A 22,899-nucleotide genomic window follows, 5' to 3' on the forward strand; every position below is an offset into this window, starting at 1 on the left:
CTAGTTGCATTTTACTAGAGAAAGAGAGGAGAGTTTGGCATAATAGGAACTGAACATCAAGGAAATGCTACAGAGCTCTGAATTCTTTATCAAATTATCATGCTGAATCTTTTCCCCTTTAGCAATGAAAAGGAGAAAGCTAGGAAGGAAGCTTATGTAATACTTCTAAAATAGCACATCACCGACTTTTCTGGTGGTCCAGTGGTTAATATTTTGTGCTTCCAGTGCAGGAGGCAAAGGTTCAATCCCTGGTCAGGGGACTAAGATCCCACACGCTGCACAGTGCCACCAAAGAAATTATAATAAATTAATAAATAACACATCACCTAAAGACCATTATAGGTGGCTCAGTGGATAAAGAACCAGCTTGCCAATGTAGGGCACTGGGGTTTGATCCCTGAGTTAGGAAGATCCCCGGTAGGAGGAAATGACAACCTGCCCCAGGATTCTTGCCTGGAAAATCCCATGGATAGAGGAGCCTGGCAGGCTGCAGTCCATGTGGTTGTATAGAGTCAGATATAACTGAGCCACTGAGCATGCACACAAAAGACTGTTACGTAAATAAGATATTGCCTTTGGCCAACTATTTTACTGAGCATTCAGTTACTAGAAAGAGAAGCTAAAAAGAGAAGAGGAAAGAGAGAAATATTAATCTATGAGCAGATTTCAAATGCCTTAAGTCATGTACTTTTTTTTTTCAGCAATTTTATTTTCCTTTGTTCCTTGAATTTTCCCTCGAAGTGGGAAAAGGAATTCCTCCCACAATGCTTTGCAACAGGCACACATGAACTCTTCTTAAACATATTTCAGGTGATCTATAAATAGCTCACCAGAACAGCAGGGCACAGTTGCTGGGAGTCAGGGAAGCAAGGCAGAAGTCTGAGATCAGCAAAGCCTGCTGGAACATTCCAGGAGTAAGTCTGATTCATTTAGGTCTGGTGATCTTGTGTTGGTTCCGACTGTTAGGGATTTTCTGCTCTGGCCGCTGGGGCTTGCCGAATGCCCGAGTCATGATCACAGCTGTTTCCTCTGCTATGCTATGCTAAGTCACTCCAGTCGTGTCCGTCTCTGTGCGACCCCATAGATGGCAGCCCACCAGGCTCCCCTGTCCCTGGGATTCTCCAGGCAAGAACACTGGAGTGGGTTGCCATTTCCTTCTCCAATGCATGAAAGTGAAAAGTGAAAGTGAAGTCGTTCAGTCATGTCTGACTCTTAGCCACCCCATGGATTGCAGCCTAATAGGCTCCTCTGTCCATGGGATTTTCCAAGCATGAGTACTGGAGTGGGGTGCCATTGCCTTCAGTCACTCAGTCGTCTCCAACTGTTAGTGACCCCCATGGACTGCAGCACGCCAGGCTTCCCTGTCCTTCACCACCTCCCATAGTTTGCTCAAACTCATGTCCATTGAGTCGGTGATGCCATCCAACCATCTCATCCTGTCTCCCCCTTATCCTCCTGCCTTCAATCTTTCCCAGCATCAGGGTCTTTTCCAATAAGCTGGCTCTTCGCATCAGGTGGCCAAAGTATTGGAGCTTCAGCTTCAGCATCAGTCCTTCCAATGACTATTCAGGGTTGATTTCCTTTAGGATGGACTGGTTTTCATTCCAATCCCAAAGAAGGGCAATGCCAAAGAATGTTCAAACTACTGTACAATTGCACTCATTTCACATGCTAGTAAGGTAATGCTCAAAATCCTTCAAGCTGGCTTCACCAGTTAGTGAACTTCCAGATGTTCAAGATGAATTTAGAAAAGGCAGAGGAAAGAGAAGAGCTGGATCTTAACTCTGCCACCTGCTAACCCTGTGACCTTGGGCTTGTAACTATTTCTTCCAGCCAAATTTTGTCACATGGCAAACTGATACAACTGACTCAAAAGACTGTTGCAGAGTCGAAACAAGATTCTATGAGCTTCCCTGGTGGCTCAGTGGTAAAGAATTCTCCCGCCAATGCAGGAGACACAGGTTTGATCCCTGGTCTAGGAAGATCCCACATGCCACAGAGCAACTAAAGCAGTGTGTCATGCTATTGAGCTTGTGCTCTACAGCCCGGGATCGGAACCACTGAAGCCCATGCACGCTGGAGCCTGTGCTCTACAGGAAGAGAAGCCACTGCAGTGAGGAGCCTGAATACTGCAGAGCGGCCCCACTCACTGCAACTGGAGAGAAGCCTGAGGGCAGCAGCAAAGACCCACCACAGTGACATATACGTTAGGAAACAAGTAATACGTAAACATTATAGGGAGAAAATGGGGAAATGGATGCTATGGAAATACACAGTGCTGCACCCAGCACAGAGACGCTCAGTAGATGTTGGTCTAATAAGGCAACATGACATAGAGATAAAAGCGTGGTTTTTGGACTCATGCACCCTGGGTTCAAATCCTGCTCCCTCATTTACCCAAGAGGTAAATTAGACTTAAGTTACTTAGCTTTTCTAAGACTCAGTTTCTTCATCTGCAAAATGATAATAACAAGTTGGTGAAGTAAACAAGGCCAAGGGTTTACCATTATTTATTAAACCAGTATTTGTGAAGTTCATATTGTCAACTAAGCAGGGCTCTGGGCACTGGGCATAGAATAGTGCGTGATGCTAATTTCTTGCCCTTAGGTGCTCAGCTCTTAATCCCGGAAATGGATAATTGAGCAAACAGTTATATTATAGTGATAAGGCCCCTGCTGGGTCATGACAAGGCTCACGTGGGAACAACTATTGGGGAACCCAATCCAGAGTCTGGGGGTTATAGAGAGATTTTTAAAAGAAGCAATTGCTCAGATGGAACCTGAGAAAAGTGGATAAGTCGGCTAGTTGAAGTGTGACTGGGAAGAGTTTTTTATGCAAATGCATCATCTAAAAATGCTGTATATTTCTCACTTAGTCCTCATGATGACCCTAAGAAGTTTCTGTTATCACCCCAGTTTTAAGGGTGAGGGAACTAAAGGTTAGAGTACCATGTTCTGATTAACTCTAGAATGTTCCTTTTGAAGGTTTCATGGAGCTCATGACAATTCTTTCTTTTACGAATGCCTCTGCTTCACTCCCAAAATGCACACAGTGAGGTCACTAACAATGGGTTTCTGCTTTGTGCACGTGCGCGTGTGTGTATGTGTGTGTGTGTGCATGTGTGCTCAGTCATGTCTGATGCTTTGTGACCCTATGGATTGTAGCCTGTCAGGTTCCTCTGTCCATGGGATTTCCCAGGCAAGAATACTGGAATGAGTTGCCATTTCTTCGTCCAGGGGATCTTCTTGACCCAAGGATCGAACTTGCATCTCTCGCATTTCCTGCATTGGCAGGTGGATTCTTTACCACTAGCACCACCTGGAAGCCCTCTGTCTTATATACCCATTCCTATCTTATATAAAGGATGAACACCTGACCAAGGTTTAACTACCTACATTATCTTACCATTCTGTAACCCAAGTGCTGCTGCTGCTAAGTCGCTTCAGTCGTGTCCGACTCTGTGTAACCCCATAGACAGCAGCCAACTAGGCTCCCCCGTCCCTGGGATTGTCCAGGCAAGAACACTGGAGTGGGTTGCCCTTTCCTTCTCCAATGCATGAAAGTGAAAAGTGAAAGTGAAGTTGCTCAGTCGTGTCTGACTCTTAGCGACCCCATGGACTGTAGCCCACCAGGCTCCTCCATCCATGGGATTTTCCAGGCAAGAGTACTGGAGTGGGGTGCCATTGCCTTCTCCGATGCAAGCGCTATTCACACTCAAATCATTTTGAGGAAACATGGAGGTTGGCTTTACACATAACCTCAAAAATTAACATACTCAAAATACCATGCACCATGCCCAGAACATAATAGATAAAAATGGTGGTTGGTTTTTTCCCCTTATATTCTTTGTTCAGGTGAATATGCAAACAACACACTGAATTCAACCTAACACCAGCACGGTCAACATATTAGGGTTGTGCTTTTCCTCACTTAGATTCCCAATTCAGATTTTAACTTCACATTACAAATTACCTCTCTCAAAGCACTTCCTCCTTTATTCTGTTTGCTTATAACTATTTATTAACTGACAGCTTCTAGAATGTCAATGGAAGTTCCAAATAATCGAATCTTGTCCATTTTCTCGTACAGCAAGGAAAGGGTGAGAAAGAAATTTATTTGACCAGGAAAATAAGAAGCCACTCAGCAAAGCAAATTCAAGAAAACTAAATTATACTTGAACTAAATTAATCAATATAAATTAGATGGATATTTAAACTGTTTTCTTTATATGAATTTTATTATAGTCACCCTAAACAGCCTGCTCTATAGGATGTAAAGTGGCTCATGCATAAAGCCAAAATGCCAAAATAATAATAATAATAACAGCTGTGCACTGTGCAGAATTTGAGCTTTAACTGCGTTATGATTTTCCTTTTTTGCTGATTGACTATTGCCATACTTAAGTTTGGGCAAAGGATTTGAAGAGGATGAACCTTCAGACATAGAGCAAGTGATGAATTAAGTACCCAGGTAAAATTAGAAGGGATGGGGGCAAGTTACCGGCTTTCATTTTGCATGGAAACTGCCTTTCCTTCACAGCTCACTCAGCTCCAGTACTCTGAGCATGCTCTGTGACATCTTGCTATCAGCAAAGCTGCATGTTACCTCCAAACTCCCAGAGGCAGCCATGCAGCTGGCTCTGCAGTCTCTAGTCTAAGTTCCTTGCCAGGGTGACCACAGCCCAGCCCAAACAAAGCAAGGTAATCGGTCACTCTCTTAAGTGGGCTTGATACAGTGTGCCTGTGTGCTAAGTCGCTTCAGCTGTGTCTGATTCTTTGTGACCCTGTGGACAGTAGCGTGCAGGCTCTTCTGTCCATGGGATCCTCCAGGCAAGAACACTGGAGTGGGTTGCCATTTCCTTCTCCAGGGGATCTTTCCAACCCAGAGATTGAATTCACATCTCCTGTGGCTCCTGCATTGCCGACCAGGTCTTTACTACTGAACCACTGGGGCAGTCCCTTGAAACAGTGAAACATCTGCAAATCCCTAAATGGACTTCAGACCACTGGAGAGCTAGGTGCAAAGTCCATCCGACCATCCACTTCAGACCCACATCCCTGCAGCGCCCCCAGAATAATAGTGCAATAGCCCCTTCTACTGGGGGGAATGCATAAGGTTCATATCACTTTGATTTTGAGATTCAAGCTGTCTACAGCACCCACAATATCCACATTAGAGGAAGAGCCAGTATCCCTTCCTCTCATATCTTGAATTATCCCGGGGAATTCCCTGGTAGTCCAGTGGTTAAGACTCCGTGCTTTCACTGCCATGGTCCTGGTTCAGTCCCTGGTTGGGGAATCAGGATCCTGTAAGCCACATGGCATGGCCAAAAAAGAGAATTATTCTAGAAGCTTGAGGTTGACTTAGCCCAAAACATCCAGTCCTGCCCCAAAATGGTTCTTGGAGAGAAAATGTGACAACCTGTAAATGCTTTCTCAGCCCCTGTTTTCTTCTACCATTGCCTTTGTAGCTATCATGTGTCTTTCAACACGAAGAGAGAAGATCACGTTCAGCTCTATGTGCTCCAGGCCTCACACTTTTCTCCCTGAATGTCCCGTGCTACTCTGGACATCAGACAGTCCACCTGCTGACAGGAGGTACAGAGGAGGAAAGGGAAACCCTCCCCAGAGTGTTATCTGTGCTCCTGGGAATTTAACGGGATGCTGGACATAGCCCTTTTGTAGCGTTTGAGGAAGCACCTTTCTGCCCCTGCAGAGTTACATCAGCCAAGGACTCTCTGAGCCGCACTGCCATAGCCTCGACGTTATAACCCTTGGTCCTCTCGCATGAGGGCACTGGCTGGTCCCCAGGATGCTGTGCAATAGATAGTCTAGAGTCCCATGGCCTCAGGGACCCTGAAACCATCTCCCTTCTACCTTCATGTGTCTGCCATTGGAGTCCCTGATGCCCTCTGTTCCAAGTCCCATCCACGTTCTGTTGCAGAATGAACACCGCTTTTAAGAGTTAAACGCTGTTCAACCACATACTAAAAGTAATGAAAAGAATGATTCCAAATGCAGTGCTCCATGCATGAGAAACATATGAGGTGACTTTTCTCAATGTAATTTTATAAATGAGAACACAGCAACCTAGCAAGGTTGACCCTAGCAAAGACACATAGCTGACCCAGAGCTAGACCTCAGGTCTGCTGGATTCCCAAACAATGAGCCTGTAGGCATGAGGGTTCTGTCGGGCATCATCAGCTGACACAGGAGAGGAAGGGGTGCGCCTGCGTGTGAAGGCTGTGATTCCAGTGACCACAGCGAGGACGCCCAGAGGGACCAGGAGAAACTCATCCAGAGTGAAAAACGGAGATGGGTCCTCTCGGAACCCTCTGTCTCTTTCGGTCCTGACACTTACTCCCTCTTTCTTCTGCCTACTATTGTGCATGAAACCAAGATTTCAAGTCCCTGGGATATGTTAGGTAGCATCCGCATCCTTTTAGGTGCCACCATTGATTGGACCACGAGGGCCAGAATGAGAGCTTCCCGAGTCCAGGGCTCAGCATGCACTGGCCCAGTGTGGTCTCTTTAGCTGATGTTTGCTGATGGATGTTCATTACATGTGCTTGTTGCAACATCTGCATTCACATCACCTTCACAACTGAGTGTCTACGCACAGATTGTTCTTTGAATAAGGAGTTTTTACTTATGGGATGTGTAGTAAATATTTGATTAGAGTGCTGCCGATTTGTAGGCTGGCCACTGAGTCATGATGAAGATGGGCCTGAGAAGTGTTAGTCATTCAGTTGTGTCCAACTCTTTGTGACCCCCATGGACTATAGCCTGCCAGACTCCTCTGTCCGTGGGATTTCCCAGGCAAGAATATTGGAGTGGGTAGCCATTCCCTTCTCCAGGGGATCTTCCTACCCAGGGATCAAACCCAGGTCTCCTGCACTGCACCAGATTCTTTACCATCTGAGTCACCAGGGAAGCCTTTGGGCGATGGTAATTAATGAGACCAGCTAGACTTTCTCCCTTTAATCTTGCTTGAAAAATAAATCAACTTGTCAGGGATGCAAACCAAGAAGACACAAGCAGAAGGAGAGAACACATGGCAAATCCCCGGGATTGGTGATGCCTTGCATTTTAGACAATGACCTAGCTTCCTTTGTGATCCAGTCTCTTTTGTTGACTTTGCCTCCCAACAATAAAGGTTTATTATCTGAGATAGCTTAACAGTCTCCATTTCTAGCAAAACCAAAGGAACCCTTTCTGAAGGTCAGAACCTGGCCCTGCTTTGGGGGTGCTGGCTTTTCACTATCAGACAACCTGCCCCTCCTGCCCACACCTGGCCTGGTTCTCTGCTTGATTCTGGATTCAGTTGGAATCTTTTCTTTCTAGATCTTCCAGTGCTGTTTTTGGCCTCCCTGGCCCTCCTCAACATGGGGCCTGCCGCGTCCTAACACAGGGGCACCGAGTTCAGGGGGTGGGTGCTACATCACTGGACGGTGGGAGGCAGTAAGTGCACCTCCTCCTACCTTCTTCATCTGTCTTCAGGTTTTGTGTTCCCACGGCTTCTTCTGACAGCCTGAGCTTGCTGCTTCCTCCCCGGCGCCACAGCTCTGGATCGAAGGGATCAGCCTCTCTCTCGGATCTGGCTCCCTCTCATTTGTCTAGTGTCTCTCAGGGTCTCAGCTGCTTTCAGGTTTCTCGTGGCATCCTTTGGTTTTGCCAAGATCTGCCCCAAGGGGACCAGCCTTATCAGCAAAAGGAAAATAGAGGAGTCAGCAGTGAGACTGACATCTAAAACTGTGTGTTGAAGGAGATTTGCAAATCTAGTGCATTTAGGAGATTGTGCTCCTGGAGAATGGCTTAACTCTGTGGTTAATTTAAACACAAAACAGGGGACAAAGACCATTTTCTAGAGCAATCAGTTCTTCGTGGATGAGGAAATTGAAGATCATAAAGGTCAAACCCTTTGCCTAAAGTCACATAGGAAGGTATTTTCAAATCCACTGAAGAACTCTCAAGTCCCGACCCCCGTGACATTTCTTCTCAACCAAAGACCCTCCATGAATGTTTTATTGAAGGTACAAGCTACAGAATTAGTCAGTCTGTAAATAGCATTTCTCCGAAAGGAGTGAGGGGATGAGTTGTGAGTTTGAACAAATTGTGTGTGGTCTGCATGTGTTACAGCTGCACTATACGGGGTGATCATCCAGCTATGCCATGAGATAATTAGTACTGTACCCCTTAATAAACAGTAAAACTGAGACTCAGGAAGTTTCATAATAATGCCTTATTAATGCCTTTATTAAGCACTTGTTACATCCTAGTTCCCAGTGATTCACATGTATCACCTCAATCCTGCTCATAGTAACTTTACCAGGTAAACACTATTACTAAGTGAGTTCCCTAAGGACACACAGCCTGAGTGTGCATCAGGTCCCATCGCCCTGACAGCTGCCTTTGAGCTGAAGCAGATGTTCTTAGGAAAAACCAATTTCTATGTAAAAATATGTGGAAATGTTTACTGAACCAGCATCAAGCATGCAAACACATTTATTGCGTTTGTATTCCAGATAAACAAACAAGAATCCCTGAGAGGTGGATGAAGCAGGTTTCCTTCATGTCTGTCTCCCTGGACCACTTAGCGTGGGAGGGCTTAGCAAGTGTCATTGAATGGGTAAATGAATGAATAAGTCTATTTTCATTGCTCTGCCATTAACTGCATTGTGATCTTGAGTGATGACTTGGTCTCTCTAAACCTTCACTTCCTATCTGTAAAATACACAGGAAAAAAAGAAGGAGGCATGAAGACCTTAAATGCTCTGTTTAACCTCTTTTGGGTGGGGTAGGGTGGGGCTTTGAACCACTGTCCTGGGGCTTCCTGGGAGGAACAACGCAGCCCTGAGCTACTCCAGCATAGCTTTCACTTTCACATCAGGTTTTAGGAATCACCTCTTAGGAGGCAAGCTGGTCCTAAAAGATGGGAGTCCTGATCTTTACTACTAAAGCTGTTATCATCACATGGCAAAAGGGAGTTTGCAGTTGGAATTAAAGTTACTAATCAACTGACCTTAAAATTGAGAGATTGTTCTGGATTATTCAGATGGGCCAAGTATAATTACATGGGCCTTTACAATCAGAGGAAGAAGGCGAAAGAGTCCGTGAGAGAGATAAGGCAAAAAGAAGAGACAAAAGGGAAGAAAAGATGCAGCATCACAAGGACTAGACCCACCGTTGCTGATTTAAAGATGAAAGAAGTGGACCATGAGCCAAGGAACGTGGGCAGCCTCTCGAAGTTGGGAGCAGCCCCTTGTGACAGCCAGCAGGAAATGAGAACCTTGCTTCTACAGCTGCATGGAACCAAATTCTGCAGATAACCCGGATGTCAGTGAACATGGAGAACTCACAGACAGATCATTTGAAATTAGGCAGCTAAAGGAGCAAAAAGAAAAAAAAAGGATGAAAAAGCGTATGTGAATTATGGGACACCATTAAGTAAGCAAACATTTCTATCACGGGAGACCCAAAGAAAGAGAAAGTAAAGGGGAAGAAATTCATTTAAAGCAATAATAGCTGCATGCTCAGCTGCTCAGTTGTGTCCAACTCCTTTGTGACCCCATGGACGGTAGTCCCCCAGGCTCCTCTGTCCGTGGGATTTCCCAGGCAAGAATACTGGAGTGGGTTGCCATTTTCTACTCTAGGAGATCTTCCCGACCCAGGGATTGAATCTGTGTCTCCTGCATCTCTTGCATTGGCAGGTGGGTTCTTTACCACTGAACCACAAGGGGAGCCCCAATAATAGCTCACAATATCCCAAATCTTGGAAGATATATGGACATCCAGGTACAGGGAGCTCAAAGGACTCAGGCAACGCCAAGCCAGATTAGTCCAAGATACATTAAAATCAAAATGTTAAAAGAAAGTGTCTAGAAAAAGTGATCCATCACATACAAGGGAACCCTCACAGGATCATCAGTAGATTTCTCTGGAGAAGTGAGTTGGCTCTTTGCATCAGGTGGCCAAAGTATTGAAGCTTCAGCTTCAGCATCAGTTCCTCCAATGAATATTCAGCATGGATTTCCTTTAGGATTGACTGATTTGATCTCCTTGCTGTCCAAGGGACTCTCAAGAATCTTCATCACATTTTATGATGTAAACATCAAATATTCATTTAACCAAAATTGTGGTTTAACAGCTGTGTTGGGAGGATGAGGATGAAGCATGCATATTGGTGTGTTTGTGTCTGTTTTAGTTACAAGGGTAAAATATCCTCCTTCCAAAATAGGAAATCATGGAAAAAACGGATTGTTGCCCATCAATATATATTTTTTTCTTTCATAGCGAGAGGATTTTAGTCAATAGTGGGGTTATCTCGAATAAAGACCAGGGTTTCCAGCCTTCCTTGTGGGAGCCATGACACCAAGTTCTGGACAATGGGACATACATGAAATTGATATGTGCGTTTTCTGGGTGGTGTCTTTAAGGGGAAGAAAGATGCTCTTCCATTCCCTTGCCTCCCTTCCCTTTGGATGAAATACAGCCATGGTGACAAGCCATCTTGGATCAGGTGAATACGAGTCTTTTTAACTTGGTGCTCTGCCATTTACAAGAGAAAGATAAGCTTCTATTTTAAGGCTCTGCCATTGCTGTCTTAGTCTCTGTCACAGCGCCCAAACCTATATCATAACTCAGGAACCAAAAGATAATGTCTGAAGTTGAACAATCAGGAACAAGTGCTATAAAGATGTTATTTAGAAACATTGAATCAAATACCAGAAGAAATTGCTGAAAGACATGAAAGATGTTGCCACTGGGAGTCTTGAATTTATAGAGAAGGGTGGAGTAGGGGACCACTATTTGTCCTTTTAAATGGCTACATCAGTATTCCTGTTAAATGACATTAAAGTAAGTCATTCTCACATACGTGCACACACAAGGTTATAATTTGTGGTTGCTGTCACCTTGAGTGAAATATGTTTTCACAAGGAGATTGTGATTTAAGGTATTGGAGAAAGCACTTAGATGTGGAGTCTTATTTGGAACCATGCAACTGCTGACAAAAGTTTGATCAATGAGATGGCTCTCGTGTTTGTAATCCCATAGCATAAATATATTATAAGACTGGAAGATGGTTTCAAAACAACCAAACTATTACATGACCGTTAGGAAATTTAAAAGGAAAGAAAAAAATAGAATTTCGATGAGACCATCGGTCACCATTTCAGGAATAAAGGAAGCAATTACTGTCAAGGACATTGTAAAAATGTAAACTTACCTTACTGAAATGTGATCATGATTTCGGAAAATATATGTGATCTACTTGTGACGTGGGATACAGAATGATACACTAGCCTTGGCAATGGTGTCAGAGATGAGAATGTTAACAAGCCAGGTCATCGATGTGACTGTTTGGAGCTCCCAGGGCTAGTGACTCAGCCTCTTCATGTCCTGCTTTTACTGATAACATGCCTAATGGGCCCATGGTTTTTATGAGCCTGTAGATGAACAGGACAGTTAGGAGTTCAAAAATTATCAAGGCAATGTGGACAAATGAGTTGATACTGGTGTCAGAGAAGCAGAGAATCTGCCAATATTAGCTTTGGAAGGGGTCCTAGAGGTCATTTCCTGCAACTCTCTCACTTTGGGGAGGAGAGTGAGACCCGGTGATGGTTGCTAATGGCCCAGAGTCACCCTGTGACTTGAAAGTGCTTACCCCAGATGAAGGAAGTGAAACACGGAAGCCACAGAGAAAGGGGAACATTGTAAAGTAAGAGGGGAGGACAGGGCTTGTCTCCCTCCCTCGGTGTAGGCCCCTGGTCCATGGGTCAGGATCCATCGTAGCAAGGGCTGGTGTAAGGGGGTGGGATTGGGGAGGGAGAGAAGACTGAAACAGTGAGAGACTGAAGCTGTGATTTTAAAAAGATTGGCATTAAAGCACTATTTGCAGTAGCCAGGACATGGAAGCAATCTGAGTGTCCATCCACAGAGGAATGGATATAGAATGTGTGGGCCATGCATAGAATGGAATGCTGCTCATGCATAAAAAGGAACAAAACTGGGTCATTTGAAGCGATGTGGATGGACCTAGAGACTGTCATCCAGAGTGAAGTAAGTCAGAAAGAAAAATGAGTGTCATACATTTACACATACATGTGGAATCTAGTCCTGGGTGTTCATTGGAAGGACTGATGTTGAAGCTGAAACTGCAATCCTTTGGCCACCTGATGCGAAGAACTGACTCACTGGAAAAGACCCTGATGCTGGGAGAGATTGAAGGTGAAGGGGATGAGATGGTTGGAGGGCATCACCAAAGTGATGGACCTGAGTTTGAGTAAACTCCGGGAGTTGGTGATTGACAGGGAGGCCTGGCGTGCTGCAGTCCATGGGGTCACAAAGAGTCAGACACGACTGAGTGACTGAACTGAACTGAACTGTGGAACCTAGTAATATGTGCAGGTGATCTTATTTGCCAAACAGAAATAGAAGCACAGATGTAGAGAACAATCCTATGGACACCAAGAGGGGAACAATGGGGGTTGGGATGAATTAGGAGATTGGGATTGACATATATACAGCATATAGATAACTGGTGTGAACCTGCTGCATAGCTCAGGGAACACTACTCAGAGCTCTGTGGTGACCTAAGTGGGAAGGAAATCCAAAAAAGGGAGCATATTTGTACATATATAGGTGATCACTTTGCGGTACAGTGGAAACTAATACAACATCGTAAAGCAACTCTACAAAAATTAATTTAAAAAAATTCAAATAGAAATTAAAATCAAAGATTGTACTTGAAAGTGAGCCACAGAGACTCAAGGTGGTCATTCTTATGACTGAACATGGTCTGTAAGACACATAATGTACTTGAAGTACCTTCCAAGAAAGAACAAAGATGGGAGGTTTGATCAGGAATGGTTGATTTCAGTGATGATGCAGAAGTAAAACCTTTGCCTGATTGTACCTCAATGAGTGAAGCCTGTTCAACAAATTATATCTGTTTACACCCCATCCCACCTCCTGTCTCTCGGAGACTGCGTGGCTTTCAGGGAGATGAGGAGGAGAGAGTAGTAGAGACAGCTGGGTTCAGTTTGCTGATGTTGAGTTGCAAGATTTCATGGAATATGCAAGAACAATTTATGAGTAGGAAATACACTCTGACTTTCTCGTTTTGATGTTTGGCAAAACTAATACAGTGTTTCAGGTTTAAAAATAAAATAAAATTAAAAAAAAAGTCTGAAGCTTAGTCAAAAGGTCTGGAATGGAGTATATAGAATTTGAGATCCATTAGGTGGTAATTGAAATAACAAAAAGGGATAACACTTTTCAAGGAGCAGTGAGAAGAGAAGAGGCTGAAGGGACAGCCTCGAGGCACACAAACATCTGGAGTCTGAGCTGAAAAAGAGTATCCCACAAAGAGAGACAGGGAGATGTATCCAGAGATAGGAGGAAATCTGGAAGGATCAATGTCATGGAAACCAAGGAGAGTGTGTCTTAAGAAGGAGTGGTTTTCAATAGTGTCAGAAGGCTCAAAGAAGAAAAAAATGAAGGCTAGAATTGTCTTCTGGATTTAAGGTCACTTGTGACCTCACTAAGAGAATTTCAGAGATGTGGTGGGGGTGGAGATACAACTTTGAAGATTCATATTCTTTTTTTTAAGATGAGAGACTTGAGCATGGTGAAAGCTGCTTGAAAGGGACTACAGACATGAAGAGGTTGCATAGAAAGTAAGGAGAGTGGTGGATGATGGTGTGAAATCCTTGGAAAGGCAGAATGAGATGGGGTTATGAATTCAGGGGAGAGATTGATCTTAAACAGTGGTAGGTACATCTCTTAAAATAGGAAATGGGGAAAGAGTGGGAGTGATCACGACACATAATAATAGTTTAGTGGCTACTGGACATGTTGATGCACTGGGGCCTCATTAACAGAAGTATAGCATTAATATCATAGGAGGTGACAGGCCCTCTGAATTGTGATCTGGTCAGATGTTCAAGGCAATGCTGTGTGTAGTCCTGGCTGGTACATCCTAAGTGAGAGACTGACCACCTGAAGAGCAGGCTTAGAGGAGTTAAAACCTGATGATAGTGTTTGAAAATGACTGAAGAATAGGGAAATATTTGGCTCGAGAAATACAGATTTGGTAGAGAAGTAACCATGGTCTTTAAATATTTGGAAGAGCAATTAGTGTTATTCTGTTTTGGTATTAGAGGGCAGACACAGGCAACTAGATGACATTATAGGAAATAAACCATTTTTGGTAATGTAATATGACTTGAATTTAAATGCATACTGACTTCTGTTAAGAAATATTAGGAAAAGTGGTTCATGGGAAAATATCTTCCTTAGCCAAGTTTTTCCAGAGAGTTTAGGACTACATAAATGTTTCATTCAAAAAGTATTGAGTTTTCAACATGTGCCAGATACTATGCTGGGCTCTGGCCACATAATCTGAATCAGGCAATTAGCCTGGAATCAAGTATGGGAAACAGATATATAAAAAGATACTTAGAATACAACCAGCTGCACTTGGCATAGCACTCCCCATCCTAGAAGACAGTCAGCTATTAATACAATATTAATGTGCTCTATTTATTTATTCATATATTTCATTGTAAACACAATTAAGAATCTCATTCTTCTCAGATAGAACATTTTATGACCTCAGTGATAGAACCCTTTAAAGAAAAACATAGTTGTTCATAACTAATATCAAGTTTCAAGAAGCAGAATTAAGTTAAATTATGTTTCTATTTTGCTGTAACAGACTAGGACCCTGTGAGGCTTTTCCAGGATAGATCCGCCCCTCCCTCCATGTCTTCAGCCTACCTCTTTAGAAAAATAATAAATTTAATCAGAGAAATGAGAAAATACAGAAACAAAGGAAAATAGTCAAGAAATACAGAATATTAATGCATGAGTGCTCGTTTGCTTCAGTCATGTCCACCTCTTTGCAACCCTGTGACTGTAGCCCACCAGGCCCCTGTCCATGGGATTCTCCAGGCAAGGATACTGGAGCAGGTTGCCATGCCCTCTTCCAGGGGATCTTCCTGACCTGGGGATCAAACTTGCCTCCGCCTGCATCTCCTGCATTGAAGTGAATTCTTTACCTGCTGAGCCAACTGGGAAGGTCAAAGTAATAATAATTTAGTCATTAAACAGAATCAAGGACTCAGTTACTTATCATGAACTACAGGTAATATTCTGAGCTATGTTTTTTGACTGTTGTGTAGATACTGAAAACCCCACCAGGTAGAAGAAGTTAACTACATGAGAACCAGATTGTAGCCATGATATAAACTGCCACGGTTCTGAGAACTGGCCTCAAGGAAATGGGAACAAAGCAACCCTAGAACTGAAGACTAACTGTACTTAAAACAATCAATCTGATGCTCGTCAGACCACCGCATGACCAATTTCAAGATGACTATCAGAGTTGACTGTTCTGTTCTGCAAGTAGCCCCCTCCCTCCACTTATACATCCCTGGAATTCCTCTTTTAAACTCTTGGCCCTGATCAGCAATGGGGAGTTCGTTCTTTGGGACATGAGTCCATCTTTTCCCCAGGATTGCTGGCTTCCTCAATCAAGTCATTCTTTCCTTCCATCCAACACTTGTCTCTTTGCATTATATTCTTGAGTGACAAGCAGCCAAACCTCTGTTCAGGAACACTGCTCCTCTGAGAGGACTAGAAAGAGCACAGGTGCACCATATTCAAAATAATCCAGTTTAAAAATCTAAAATTAAAAAAGAGGAATAACTGATGCATTCTCTAACTGCCTGTCACCCTTTGTGTCAATATTTGTAAGCTGACAGGGTTTTCATGTGATGCCTGCATGCTCATTGGTTAAATGATTGGGAAGAACCAAGCCCAGCTGACTCTGGAAAGCCCATGTAAGGCTTTCTTACCATGCACATTGAGTTTAGTGTGGGGACAATGATGGAATCCTAGGAACAGGGGAATGGAGAGTAGAGATTCCTAATCCAGGGTGTGGGGTGTAGAAGAACAGTCATGGGAGATGACAGTGGAGCTGAATGGAACCAGGCAGAGGGGTGGGAAGGAGAGTCAGCCACATCAGATCCCCCAGATGAAGTGGTGCATGGGTGAACTGATGTGGCGTGTGTGTGTCTGCCATGCATGCCCTCACACTGTGAGCAGCTCAGCAGTGCTATAGGCATGCGATGGGATGCTGGGGGTCAGTAAAGAAAAAGGCCTTTTGAGCTTAGTTGGAAAAGTTGAGTGGAGTGTGGAGATGTCAGAGTGGGCCAGACTGAAACACAGAGATCCCTGGAGCCTGCAGCTGGCATCCAGAAAGAGCTGACATGACTCTGGACCATCATGGTGAGCCCAGGGTGGTGGAGGAGAAGCCTTTGAAGCATCTCTGAACTTTGAAGATGAAGTGGAATATCCTCTACCTGCAGTAGAGGAAAGGGCCTTGATCAGAAATTTGGGAAATAAATATGAATATCATTCTGGCTCTGCCCTTTTGGCCCTGTGTGTGCCTCTGGCAACCTGGTGGGCCTTGGTTTCCACATCTGCAAAATAGACAAGAAGGAGGAGATGGTGAAAAAGCTTTTTCCAAGCATGACAACTCATGACTCTCTTGTTTTCCACCCAGGATGAACAGAGAATAACAATATTGTCATTCTTTCATTCCAATAATCATGTATGGATGTGAGAGTTGGACCATAAAGAAGACAGAACAACAAAAGAATTGATGCTTTTCATCTGTGGTCCTTCTCTGGACTGCAAGGAGATCAAACCAGTACATTCTAAAGGAAATCAACCCTGAACTGATGCCGAAGCTCCAATACTTTGGCCACTGGATGCGAAGAACTGATTCATGGGAAAAGACCCTGATGCTGGGAAATGAAGCCAGAAGGGGACAACAGAGGATGAGATGGTTGGATGGCATCACTGACTCAATGGACATGAGTTTGAGGAAGTTTTGGGGGATGGTGAAGGACAGGGAAGCCTGGTGTGCTACAGTTCATGGGGTCGCAAAGAGTTGGACACAACTGAGCGACTGAACAACACTCAATCAAGACATATTTGGGACTGATGAGGTGGCAGACAGAGTGTGGTAATAAACATTTTCCTTCCCTCAGAGGGGCGGATTAGGTCCTGGTCCCCAGAACAAGTTTATTCTCCTCCCTGCTGGAAAGGAGCTTTGCACCTTCATTCGTATTCTCCTAGGAACCAAGCCCATTAAGCATGATTAAAAACAGGTCTTATCTGGAGTTGAAGCTGGTGCTCTGAGATGAAAATCCTAGGTGCAGTGAGCTAAATTTTTTGTAAGGATAAAAGAAGCCACAGAATGCTGGCCTTGCTATAGCTACTTGGTCTGTGCTCCAAGTGCAGTATTATGAATTATCATTGATCTTCATCATGCTAATTTGTCCTTCTATGAAAGAATTTTGGAATGTGTGCTTTTACCACTCTTAGAAAGCTGGTGGTTTTGACAAATTCACAAAATATGTTTCTAATTTCATTCTGCTCCTATCGCATCCCAGTAATTCTCACATTATTTCTGGAAGATTAGCAGACACACAGTTGTAGTGACATAATTAGTATTCAGAGTAGATAATAATGTCAAGGGATTTTTGTTGCTCTTAAAACCTAAATGAAAATATAAGGATAGCAGAAGTTGGATTTGTGATAATTTCTTGGCGCTCATTGTGTACTTATTAAAAAAAAAATTAATGCCACAAATGAGATTGTTTAATGCAAACAGTTGGACAAATCATTTAGAAGAAAGTAAATTTTGTTTTCTTTGCTTCCTATCTATAAGGGAAAAGCATTGCTCCTTCTGCAGAATTTCCTGTCTGCTGTGCAATGGTTAATCCTGAGAACAGTTTCAGGCAATAAAACACTGACTGGAATCTTTCCGACAATTCTTTTCCTTCTTGATCTTTTTTTTATGACTAATTGAAACGAAAGCCTGGGGAAGCTTAATGTTAAGAAAACACTCTGTGCTCTGCGATGTGATTCTGTGAAAGGGGTGTCTGTGTGGTGGGGAGCTCTCGGTTCTGGAATTTTAAGTTGGAGACCTAACTGAAGAATCAATATTTCAATTAGATGCCTTAGTGGGTTGAGGATTACTGTTACTGTAGCTGGAAGATTGCTGGGTGTTTTCTTGGGAGGGGTCATTACTATGAGCTGTTTTTTCTTTTCTTTTTCATCAGAGCTCCCAGAATCTGTCTGCTTTGTTTGCATTTGAAGCACTGAAGTGACCAACTAGGAAAGAAGAAAGAATGTAAATGATTAATATTAGACTTCCCTGAAGACTGCTAATGGCATATTCTTTACAGCCACTGGAGAGAAAGCAATCATTTGTTGTTGTTCGGTTGCTAAGTCATACCTGACTCTTCGAGACCCATGGGCTGCACACCAGGCTTCCCTGTCCTTCACTGTCTCCCAGGGTTTTGCTCAGACCTATGTCCATGGAGTCAGTGATGCTATATAAACATCTCATCCTCTGCCACTCCTTTCTCATTTTTCTCTCAATTTTCCCAGCATCAGGGTCTTTTCAGATGAGTTGGCTCTTCATATCAGGTGGCCAAAGTGTTGGAGCTTCACCTTCAGCATCAGTCCTTCCAATGAATAGTCAGTCAGGGTTGATTTCCTTTAGGATTGAGTGGTTTGATAGCCTTGCTGTCCAAGGGACTCTCAAGAGTCTTCTTCAGTACCATGGGAAAGCAATCATTATCTCTTATTTTATAGACTCCTAGAAGCAGTGACCCTTTGAGTTAGCAGAACCAGTTTTCAAATAGTGCTTCAGGGTTCACCTGGAGCCTTGGTCAGTGAGGTGATGGGGACTCAGTGTGGGTGGGGTCCTCGTACCCCACAATGGATTCAGGAAACCAGAGTAGTTCCCCTTTGACCGGTTCTGTATATTGTTTCACATGAAGTTTGATTTGAAAAATTATTTTATAAACCAGGAGTGAAAAGGACAGACGCTAGGTCAGATTCCTTTGGGCTTCCTCACGGACAGTCATCTGGTGTGTACGGAACCATTTCCAAGGCAAAACACTCAGGACCTGGTCACTTGATGTGAAACTACCACTAGGCCCGTTAGCGGAAGCGCACTGACTGGAAGACTACCCAGCCTGGCCAGTCACCATGGTAACCATGTGCGCACGCTGTTGTACCACAGGAGGTCCTTGTAAGGAACCACCAATGGGAAGAGTTTAGGAAAGGTCAAAAGGAGACACCACATGTCCAACCAGCTCCCAGAATCCTCACTGGCATCCACCTTGGCTGAGCAATGCGTGCACAACCAGGAAGTGTCCTGAGTCAGAACGATCAGACAGAGACAATCTGGAAACTAATCCCCTCGCCATAAAGCCCGAGACTGAGCCACCTGGTAGAGCTGTTCTCCTGGGTTCCCTCGCCCTGCTGCTCTCCACCCGGGTGCCCCTTCCCAACAAGTCTCTAGCTTTGTCAGCACGTGTGTCTCCTCAGTCAATTAACTTCCGAGTGTTAGACAAGAGGCCACTCGCAGGCCCTGGAAGGGGTCGCCTTCCTGCAACAATCTCACCATCACCAAACGTTTTCTTGAGATTTGAAATATTTGGTCCGTGATACTTCCGTTTACCTTTGAAAACCTTTTCCTCATCAGAACCACATTTAGCCACCAAATGCTCTTTCACAGTATGGCCAGGAACAGTTATTTTTATAATCCTGGGGATAAGTGGAATGTCTTTCCCTCTTCTGATTTTTCCAAAAAAGGTTCAGCAATTCCATAAAATGATAATTCCTTGAGTCTCTTTGATCTGTGTTTCTCTCAATACTGGCTGCCTTTTAATCTAACATGTGTATCACATAATATAGAACACGATTAGGAAGAGATGCCCAGAAGTACTCTTTTTGTTTAACTTTTAAAAAAATTTACTCTTGCCTGGAAAATTCCATGGATGGAGCAACCTGGTAGGCTACGGTCCATGGGGTCTCAAAGAGTCAGAAATGACTGAGTGACTTCACTTTAAAAAATTTAATTAATTAATTTATCTATCCTTAAATGAAACAAAGATAACTATTTTAATGATAAAAATTGCAATTCACAGGATAGAATCATAAACTATTAGACACCTAACAACAAACAAAGATTCATGAAGTAAAAATCAGATGAAAAAATATATAATCATAGTGAGACATATTAATGTTTCTCAGAATATTTTATCAAATGCAGAAAAATAAGAATAGGGGCATTTTTTTTCCTTTTGTAAGAGTTTATTTTTAATTGAAGGATAATTGCTTTACATTATTGTGTTGGTTTCTGCCATACATCAACATGAATTAGCCATAGGTGTACACGTGTCCCCTCCTTCCCACCTCCCACCCTGCCCCACCCCTCTAGGTTGTTACAGAACCCTGGTTTGAGTTCCCTGAGTCATACAGCAAATTCCCATTGGTTATCTATTTTACATATGGTAGTGTATGTTTCCATGTTACTCTCTCCATACATCCCACTATATCCTTCCTCCCCCTACCCCACCAGGTCCATAAATCTGTTCTCTGTGTCTGTTTCCATTGCTGTCCTGCAAATAACTTCATCAGTACAATCTTTCTAGATTCCATATATATGCATTAGTATGCAATATTTGTTTTTCTCTTTGTGACTTACTTCACTCTGTATAATAGGCTCTAGGTTCATCTACTTCGTTAGAACTGACTCAAATGCGTTAATTTTTATGGTTGAGTAATATTCCATTGTATACTTGTACCACTGATTCTTTATCCATTCATCTGTCAATGGACATCTAGGTTGCTTCCATGTCCTCCCTATGGTAAATAATGCTGCAAAGAGCATTGGGGCACATGTGTCTTTTTCAATTTTGGTTTCCTCAGGGTATATGCCTAGTAGTGGGATTGCTGAGTCATATGGTAGCTTTAGAATAGGAGCATCTTGAATGATGTCATTACAGAAGAATTTGTTCTTATCCAGCAATATTATATTCCCAACATCTACTCTGCTAGTACTGGCATTGCACCAGTTGAGTAAAAACTGAGGGTTTTGACTGTTATATAACACCACGTGTTGTTTTTTTTTAATTGTATTTATTTATTTACTTTTGGCTATCCTGGGTCTTTGTTGCTGCTTGGGCTTTTCTCTAGTTGTGACAAGCAGGGGCTACTCTTTAGTTGTGCTGCTTGTGCTTCTCATGGCAGCGGCTTCTCTTGTTGCAGAGCATGGGCTCTAGGGGCGGGCTTCAGTAGTTACAGCTGCTCAGCCCTAGAGCACAGGCTCAGGAGTTGTGGCCCACAGGCTTAGTTGCTCCACGGCATGTGGAATCTTCCCAGACCAGGGATCAAACCCAAGTCTCCTACATTGGTAGGCAGATTCTTTGCCACTGAGCCACCAGGGAAGCCCAAATATCATGTTTTTGTGTATTTGTTTTTTCTATCAACTCTTTGATAGCAAGGATTACATTTTATTCAACTATCTATGCCCAGAGATAGAATTGCCAGCATCCATTGGATCATAGAAAAAGCAAGAGAATCCAGAAAAACATCTACTTCTGCTTTATTGATTACACCATAGTCTTTGACTGTGTAGATCACAACAAACTGTGGAAAATTCTTCAAGAGATGGGAATACCAGACCACCTTACCTGCCTCCTGAAAAATCTGTATGCAGGTCAGTAAGCAACAGTTACAACTAGACGTGGAACAACAGACTGGTTCTAAATACGGAAAGGAGTACATCAAGGCTACATACTGTCACCCTGCTTATTTAACTTATATGCAAAGTACATCATGCAAAATGCCAGACTGGATGAAGCACAAGCTGGAATCAAGATTGCTGGGACAAATATCAATAACCTCAGATACACAGTTGACTTCACCCTTATGTCCGAAAGCGAAGAAGAACTAAAGAGCCTCTTGATGAAAGTGAAAGAGGAGAGTAAGAAAGCTGGCTTAAAACTCAACATTTATAAAACTAAGATCATGGCATCCAGTCCCATTACTTCACAGCAAATAGATGGAGAAACAATGGAAACAGTGACAGACTTTATTTTGTGGGGCTCCAAAATCACTGCAGATGGTGACTGCAGCCATGAAACTAAAAGACGCTTGCTCCTTGAAAGAAAAGCTATGGCCAACCTAGACAGCATATTAAAAAGCAGAGACATTACCTTGTTGGCAAAGGTCCATCTAGTCAAAGCTATGGTTTTTCCAGCAGTCATGTATGTATTATATTTTCAACTGGACTATAAAGAAAGCTGAGCGCTGAAGAACTGATGCTTTGAACTGTGGTGTTGGAGAAGACTCTTGAGAGTGCCTTGGACTGCAAGGAGATCCAACCAGTCCATCCTAAAGGAAATCAGTCCTGAATATTCATTGGAAGGACTGATGCTGAAGCTGAAACTCCAATACTTTGGCCACTTGATACGACAAACTGACTCATTGGAAAAGACCCTGATGCTGGGAAAGATGGAAGGCAGGAAGAGAAGGGGACGACAGAGGGTGAGAATGTTGGATGGCATCACTGAGTCGATGGACATGAGTTTGAGTAAGCTCCAGGAGTTGTCAATGGACAGGGAAGCCTGGCATGTTGCAGTTCATGAGGTCGCAAAAGGTTGGACATGACTTAGAGGCTGAACTGCACTGACCTACCCCATCCCCTAGTGCACTGTCTAGCACATGGTAGATACTTAACAAATGAAATTTATTAATCTGGAATTAGAACACCTATGTTTGAGTCCCTTCCAAGTCAATTACTGTCTGTTTGACCTTTAACAAAGCATTTCACTCCTCTGAGATTCCACTTCCTGAAATGTAATTTGGAGGAATAAGAATACTGTTGAAAGAGTTGAATGAAAGATCATAAAAACACATCAAAAGTTTGAGTGAAGAAATAAACACATTATTTGAAGGATTTAGAATCTGAGCATTTTTCAAGACATTTAAAACTTTGTCTTAAGATCAAATTAAATTTGTAATT

Source organism: Bubalus bubalis, chromosome 7 (genome assembly GCF_019923935.1).
Source record: "Bubalus bubalis isolate 160015118507 breed Murrah chromosome 7, NDDB_SH_1, whole genome shotgun sequence".
Lineage (NCBI taxonomy): Eukaryota > Metazoa > Chordata > Mammalia > Artiodactyla > Bovidae > Bubalus > Bubalus bubalis.